Consider the following 8,767-nt stretch of genomic DNA (forward strand, 5'->3'; position numbering starts at 1 on the left):
TTCTTGTGAGAATGGTACTCCTGACCTGTTCTCCTAAGTGACAGACAGATTCCCCTCTGTTAGCTTTCCTGGTCTCATCAGCAAGCCAAGAGGGAGCCACACACTCAGTTCTGCCAGTTATCTGCGAAGTCCGGGGTGCACTCTGAAACTATACTCATAGCCCCCTCTTCCTGCTAAAGGAGCTCCTTTTGTCACCCGCAAGAACATACAACAAAGGGAAAAAAACAACTTAAACTTTGCTTTGAAGCCAAACTGAAGAGTTATGGAACCTATTTTCCTTTGGATTAGCAGTTCTCAGACATTTTTTTATTGTTGTTGTTGTTGTTAATCCTCACCCAAGGATATTTTTCCATTGATTTTTTTAGAGAGAGTGAACGGGAGGGGGAGAGACAGAGAGAGAAACATCGATGTGAGAGAGACACTCCAGGACCAGGGCCCAGGATTGAGCCTGCAATCTAGGCATGTGCCCTTAACCGGAATCAAACCTGAGACGCTTCAGTCCACGGGCCAATGTTCTATCCACTGAGCAAACTGGCTGGGGCTCAAACATTTTCTTTTTACCTTATACATAAAATATGGCATTAGCATGCGGGAGACGCATTGTTCATTATTTAATAACTAACTAGAGGCCTGATGTACAAAATTCGTGCAAGGGCCTTGGCCCCGGCCCCCACCCACCACGGCCATGGCTGGGGTCTCTGCCGCAGCCCCGGCCCGCTGCAGCTTTGTCCGGAAGGAAGAACGTCCTTTCTAATTAGCATATTACACTTTTATTATTATAGATTTTTAAAAGCAAAGCATTCTCAGATGTTGGCACTTTAAGTATTATCAGTGACAAATTATTTGTCACTCCCTATTATTGCACACAATTAGTCAGGACACCAGGTGTGCTGTGTCAACCTCCGCCCCTCTGTGGTCCTCTGTTCCAGATGGAGCAGGAATGCAGCAGCCTGGTCACACCGCAGGCTTCAGCTGGGGTGTTAGTTCAGTGACTCTGGAGCAAGTCTCTCATGCATTCTGTAGCAGTTAGACCATGATTAGTGATGAGTGTGACAAATCCTCGCTTTCTGCCCTTCACTGAGGTGGGGACACTGATAGTGCCATTGAGTGAGACAACAAAAGAACACTCCCATGTGTTCCTTTTACTCTCACACAACTAACACCCTCACAGCTCTCCTGACACCAGATGTGGGGTTTTCCATGCATCAAGCAATTCTGTGACACCAGCTCTACATGTCCTGCAGTCCAATCATTGCTGACACTATCGACTCATAGTTAGCATCACACCCCACAGGCTGAGGGGTCAGGCTGCAAGACTGCCCCCAGCCCAGCTACCACCCGGAAGTCCCAGATTGTTACCTGTATTCCTGACTGGTTGACTATACTTGGGGTTCCCATGACCTGCACGTGGAAGTTCAATAATTTGCTAGAATGGCTCACAATGAAGCCATTCGTTATTCTAACGTAACAAAGAATGTGGTAAAGGATTCAGATGAAGAGAAGCACAGGGCAAGAGTTGCGAGGGTAGGAACTTCTGTCCCCATAACTGTGGGTGCTTCTCCCTCCGGGTGGGTGGATGTGGTCATCAGAATGCTCAGGGCGACATCTAAAGTAAAGAGGAGGGCCTTCTTGTTCAATGATAGTTTCTTAAAATGAGGTGGAACTATACTCTGTTGAATGCAATGTTTTTAAAAATATTTTTTTATTGATTTCAGAGAGGTAGGGAGAGGGAGAGATAGAATCATCAATGGTGAGAGAGAATCATGGATTGGCTGCCTCCTGCATGCCCCCTACTGGGGACCATGCCCACAACCTGGACATGTGCCCTGACCAGGAATCAAACAACACAAACCATGACCTCCTGGTTCATAGGTTGATGCTCAACCACTGAGCCACAGTGGCCAGGCTGTTGGATGCAATTTTAAAAAATCTTTCCTTGCTATATATGTCCGCCAAGAAAGTAGACAAATGAATAGAGATCAACAGTTTCTTAGTTTTTCCATCAAGATTCCTGTGTCTTAGTTTTTCCATTTAGATTTCCCCTGTTTTGTTATGTCTCACCCAAGCCTCATATATTGGATAGAAAAAAATTGCATGAAGAAATACCCAGAATGTATTTGTAAATTTAGAAACTGCCATGTTTTTAGCTTTTATCGCTGTCCACATTCACCCATTGTTTCTCAGAAGTTATGAGGCTAGAAATTCTGAAAATTTATCTGAAAATTCTGCATATTTTTTTTGTAAACTAGATTTTAGCAGAAAGAAATTATAGAATTATTAATAGCATATTATTAGTAGTGTACCATGAATAAAGATGAGGAAATCATGGCTTAAAATTTATGAAAATAACTTGAGATTGTCCAAAATAAGACCCTAAAACTGGAGTAAAGGGTAAAAAGTTTTCTAAATGGTTTGTCCTATATTCATGGATATAAGAGTTAACCTTTTTTCTTAAATTGAAAATCTAGAAATATTTTTCAGAATATTATTTAACAGGGAAATTCAGATCTTATATGCTGTTTTCTCCAACCCTCCAATCCCTTGTTGTTTTTTCCTCCTTTCCTCTAAAGCCTAGAGCAAAGCTTGTCGCTTGACTGCATTCTTGGAGATAAACTGTATTAAATGTATCCTAGGACACTGAAAAGGAAAATCAGATCAATTTTGCAGCTGACCCCAAGGCCAAATGGCAGTGAAGAGGCCATATATACAGTTGGGAACACTTGACCCTTTAAACATTGTCCATTTTGTGCTTGCAGAACCGTTGACGTGTATAAAGATAGTTTTGGAGACCATTTGATAGAGGACATGTGAGAAGGCCATACAATTCAGAAATCATTTTTTATTCCAGGCAACAAACTCTGCCTCAACAATTCTGAAGGCATAAAGTATCTTGAACAAGATTAAAGTTCAGGGGTATGAGGCTGCTCTAAAGACCTCTGATATGCATAATAATTCCATGACACCTATGCATTTCTAGAGAAATACACTCTTGAAACTGTAACAGTTATTCAGCTCAAGTTTTTAATTCATAATCCTTGATTAGTGACTGATTAGAGTAGTATACATTTATGGAAAAAGACACTCTTTGAATCAATTTGGGGAAAAGGAAAAGGAAATCACTTCTTCTATGAAGACTGTCTGACTTTTTTATCTAGCATCTGTCTACTATTCCAGGTAACTGTTTCCACTTTTGACAAACGCTCTGTCTTTCTGCTGGAACGTTGATTATTTAATGTGACTAAAGCATGTAGAACCTAGTAGCTTCTCAATCAATATGTATTGAGTGAGTAAATGAACAGACTGTCTCATCATTTCATTAAATGAGCTGAGACGTGCAAGTCAGATTAACTTGTTAGGTGCTCGGCTTCATAGACCAAATTACACTGAAGGGAAGGCTGGGAGAGGAGAGCTGTACTGAGCATTAGACACTCAATGAGCACCTATTGAGAAGTCATTCCTGCATTGCAGCCCAGGTTGCTATTTGGGGCTTTCAGAGATCAGAGTCCCCTAACTACTCAATTTTAGATACCACAGCAGCTATTTTTAGAGTATCCTCTTCATCTATTCCTCTCTCACTCATAATGTATGCCATTTTTTTTGCAGTTGAATATCCCAGATTTTACATTCATATAAAGTTGAAGAATTTTCTTTATTTTTAAAATATTGAACTAATATTTTTTATTACATAGGATATGTTAGATAGTGAGGAAAGAAATATTTAAGATAAAAGGAGTTTTATTTACATTGTTAACCTGCTTTTAAATTGTCACTTTGTATATTGTGCATTTTAAAACTTCTGGTATTGAAACACTTTCAAAAGGTTTAAGTAAGACATTAGAACTATCATTGATCACAGCAGAGCTGAATAAGCTCCTTGTAGAAATAATAATAGTTTGCAATCTCTCTTTTTCAAAAATCCACTGAAGAACAGATGAATACTAAATCTAAAAAATGTTTTTTGTGATGCTACTGTTTTTAAAAGTAATCACATTTAATAATGCAATATTTGAAATACGTCATGAAATGTAGTTTTTAGAGCATGGTTAGTCTTATCTTTTATAGGTTTCGTTAATTTAGCCATTTTTGCAAAGCTTAAAAACACCTGTACAAAAACTTACCTATCAATTATAAGTCCTATATCTTAATCTCTCTTGTCCACCCAGTTGTTGAAGACCCCACAGCCATCAATTTCAAACAATTTATGGCCAGATCTTACTGCGCTGGATTTGACAACTCTTAGCTCAGTATGTTTCCCAAAGGCATAGAATAACTACAGGAATACCTGACAAGACAAGGCTGATGGTCTTATGAACTTGTCCACTTAACTTTTCACTCCTTAAGTAAGATATTTATTGAGCCCAATTTATACATAAAGTTTGTGATTAAGACAACCAATATTAATCAGATAGGTTATATATAATCATCTTTCCATTTTACATTATGAATTTGGTTTATTACTGACAAGTCCTTTTCCAAAGGCCATAGGATAATTTATTAACAAATCTAGTGATAATTCTAAGACATATACCCATCTCTGTGAAGACATGACATTTCACAGAAGCTTGTGTCATTGAGGGTAGAAAGAGAAGTCCAAAGGATAAAAACAGAAAGAAAAAGTCTGATGTAAACTAAGTGGAAAGCCAACGACATATCCCAAAATATTTTAACTAAGAATAGGTTAATATAAAAAAATTGAAGGACATTTTTCCTAAATATTCTCAAAGTTACTTAGATAAATATTCTAGAATTGACTCTTGCGAATATCCTTGATTAACAGATATAGAGACTGATACACAAAAGGTTAAATGACTTGCCGAATGTGCTTCACTGGTTAAAATCAAAGTAAGGCAGGAGGCAACTTCCTCTACCAGCATAGCCTCAGATATATGCTGGCTTACAGCTGAGGTTAGCAAATTAAACAATACATCCTGTGAGATAGCACAGCCGTGACTTAACTTCGATAAAAGAATAGACTCTAGAATGATTGTTTTTACACTCCATTTCTTCATGTTGCTTACTATGTCATAGAGCTTACAAAAGTCTAGCTTTCTAAAGTTACATTTATTTTTATTTGTAATTAAATTTAATATAGTAATTACTCTGATGAGTAACTATAGGTTAATCTGAATTAGGCATAATATAAAGTAATCACTCACTGCATTTCCTGAAATGCATCCCATTCTTTGAGTTAATTGTATCCTATCTAATAAAAGAGTAATATGCAAATTGACCAACACTCCAACACACAAGATGGCTGCCCCCGTGTGGTCAAAGATGGCCACCACAAGATGGCCAGTAGGGGAGGGCAGTTGTGGGCAATCAGGCCAGCAGGGGAGGGCAGTTGGGAGGGATCAGGCCTGCAGAGGAGGGCAGCTGTGGCGGATCCAGGCCTGCAGGGGAGGGCAGTTGGGGGTGACCAGGCCTGCAGGAGAGGGTAGTTAGGGGTGACCAGGCAGGCAGGGGAGGGCAGTTAGGGGCAATCGTGCCAGCAGGGGAGCAGTTAGGCGTCGATCAGGCTGGCAGGGGAGCGGTTAGAGGGTGATCAGGCTGGCAGGCAGAAGTAGTTAGGGGCAATCAAGCAGGCAGTCAGGTGAGTGGTTAGGAGCCAGCAGTCCTGGATTGTGAGAGGGATCCCAGATTGGAGAGGGTGCAGGCTGGGCTGAGGGACACACACCCCCAACCCTGTGCACAAATTTCATGCACCAGGCCTCTAGTTGAAAATAAGAGGAAAACTCTTCAATACTTTAATTCTTATTTTTTAGGGATAATAATATTTTGCATCCCCAAAGTTTTATAACTACAAAATTATAACATTTTTTACATGTCAATACTAAACTAAGTATTTACTTATTCTATAACTGAAGTATTTGCATGTGATAATAAACACCTGTAATTAGCTTACAAAAAAATGATGTTTTTCTTGGTGAAATAATAAGCAAACTTGCAGAAGTAACAAAGTATAGGAAGAGTACTGTGGTACATCAGGAACCAATGGAATAGGGCTCTCTGGCTTTCTTCTTGTCTCTTTTATAAATATATATATTTATTGATTTCTGAGAGGAAAGGAGAAGGAGAGAGATAGAAACATCAATGATGAGAAAGAATCAGTGATTGGCTGCCTCCTGAATATCCCACACTGGGGATCGAGCATGAGTTGCATATGCCCTGATCTAAATTGAACCGTGACCTCCTGGATCATAGGTTGATGCTCAACCACTGAGCCATGCTGGCTGGGCTGGCTCTTATCTCTTTCTTTGGATTAACTTTATGCACATAGCCAAAATATCAGTGCCCACAGGAAATATTGGATTTTATGGTTTTGAAAAATATTATGAGATCAGTATAAGACACTGAGCATCAAGTTCAAGCATGTCAGAGGTTGCTTTGGGGTAAGACAAGTCAACAAACCATTTGTTCAGGGAGCTGAATGTAGAAAAAGGTTATGATTTGAGATCTATTTTTTATCTACATCAGATCCAAAAGGTAAAATAATTTTCTACTAGTTTGGGTTATATTAGTAGAATGACTTTAGTGAAATTAAAAAATATATATTGTTAGGTATAAATTTCCAACTAAAGAAAGCAATTAATATCAACATCATAAATAAGAATCAGAATAAAAATTTTAATTTTGGAATTGGTAGCTTGACTTGAGAAAAAAAGATATGAACTTGATTAAAATTGATTTTTTTTAACAAAACTTCAAAGCTCAAATCCCATTTGTTAGAATTACCTTATGTTCTTTTTTATCTTTCATATTTTAATTCCACTTTCTTGGATTTACTTGTTTCTTTTGGTATAAATGGAATTCTAGTGCTTAGCTTTGAAAATTGCTTCTGATGAAAAGAATCTCAGAGAGATAAGAAGGGGAAAACTTTCCTGTTCCTCAATGGATGGTGAAAAAAAAAATAAAGAGGCACACTTCTCTCTGAAATAAAACTTATTCCAATAAAGTGGTGAGCTGAGAACATTCACAAAATCATCAGTCTTACTCTTATCTGATGTGGAAATTTCTGTGAAATGGATGTTTCATTTGTTGTTGCTGTTTGTGTTGTTAAAAAACTGTTTTGGGAGCTGTTATCCACACAAAGGAGTCTTTTAAAACCCTTATTTCAGATAACGTGATAATATTTTTTTATTACTTTTAAACTGAGGAATAATATGTAAGTTGACATTTTATTGTGGGACCTCCTTGTTAACACTTCTTTGCTACATGCATTAAGAACAATGCACCCCTAGACATAGCCTCTCAGACTCATATTTTTGTCAATTTCTACAGAGCCGTAATCACTACTGACCTCTTCATCAACTATTCTCCCTTGAGATCTTACAAATCTAGCAACTTCACTACTACTACATATATATTAGCTTTCTTCTTAGAGAATTATCACTAGTCCCTCTTCTGTAAATGCTCAGATGAGTGGCCATCCAGGAATGTTATAAACTTTTTCTGTTTTTTGATAGCTGGGTCTAGAGAATAGAGCTTTGCTTTGGTTTAAATATACAGTGATAGATTTTACTGAAATGGGTCAACAGTAGCAAAAATTATTTGTGTGTTAAATAAAAATGTAAAAATATTAACAATCAGGTGCAGTTTTAAAAATTATTATTTTACTGTTCAAATTACCAATACAACATTATTTATTATTAACTCTTTTTGAGTTTTTCTTTATAAAGTAATACTTGTTATTATAAAAGGAATTCCTTTAGACTTAAAAAGAAAAATCTATCATTATTTTTGAAAATATTAACTTGAAATCTTAAACATAAGAAAAAGCACATTGAAGTTCCATATGTTTAAAATGTTTCCTTTTAGTCCTGAGGGATGATAGTGTCATAATCAGTCCCTTACATAAGTACTAGCTTTTAAAACAAATTATTTGTTCATACTTGTAGCTCAGATGACATCTAATCTTCATTGTTCTTTAGTTTGCAGAATCATATTGAAATTTAGTTCAGGAAGTTTAGTAGTTTGCAAGACCCCTAGGACACATTTACATTATATTGTGCGCAGGTATGGTCCCTAGGCCTGGCCTGCTATCAGGGCCATCTTCCCCAGCTGCCCACAGCTGGCCCCGCCACATACTGCCACACACCATTCGCCATCAGGTGATCAGTACCTAAGGCCAGGGGAAGGGACCAAGAGGTTGGCTGTTTCCACCCGCTTGCCAGCCCTGCCCCCACCAGAGGTCGCCCTCTGTGTGTGGGGTGACCGGTGGGGCAGGGGCCTTGGCCTGGTGCCACCCGCATCCCCCGCCACCACCCCTGGCTCCCCGTTCACCATAAGGCGATAGGAGCCTGCTGGCCTGGAAAAGGGACTGAGAGGTTGTCAGTGCACCTCATCATGGTGGGCCCAGCAGTGGGTCTGGTCATTCCATTGTTAGGGTCAATTTGCATTTTACCCTTTTATTATACAGGATTAGTTTTAAATGAACCATTTCATTTGAAAAATTTAACTTTGACTTACCTAAACTTGAACACATTTAACTTGAACACATGTAGGAAAAAACTAGAAGTTTAATAGTAGAATAAATGTACAAAAAGTAACTCGTCATAGGGTTTTGGAATAGATGCATTATTTTCAACCATATCAGAAGTTATATAGTGCTTTAAAATATACCTATGTCTATAATATCTATAACTAAAAAATTTCCAAAACTTTTTAGGTAATCACTTAACTTCTCTGTGTCACTAATTCTTTACTTCTAAAATGATAATAGTAATAATACTCATACTTTAGACTGATAATTAATTCAGTTAACGTATCT

The sequence above is a fragment of the Myotis yumanensis genome, unplaced genomic scaffold (assembly GCF_028538775.1).
Source record: "Myotis yumanensis isolate MYYU_CA2020_CCGP unplaced genomic scaffold, mMyoYum1.0.hap1 SCAF_3, whole genome shotgun sequence".
NCBI classification, from domain to species: domain Eukaryota; kingdom Metazoa; phylum Chordata; class Mammalia; order Chiroptera; family Vespertilionidae; genus Myotis; species Myotis yumanensis.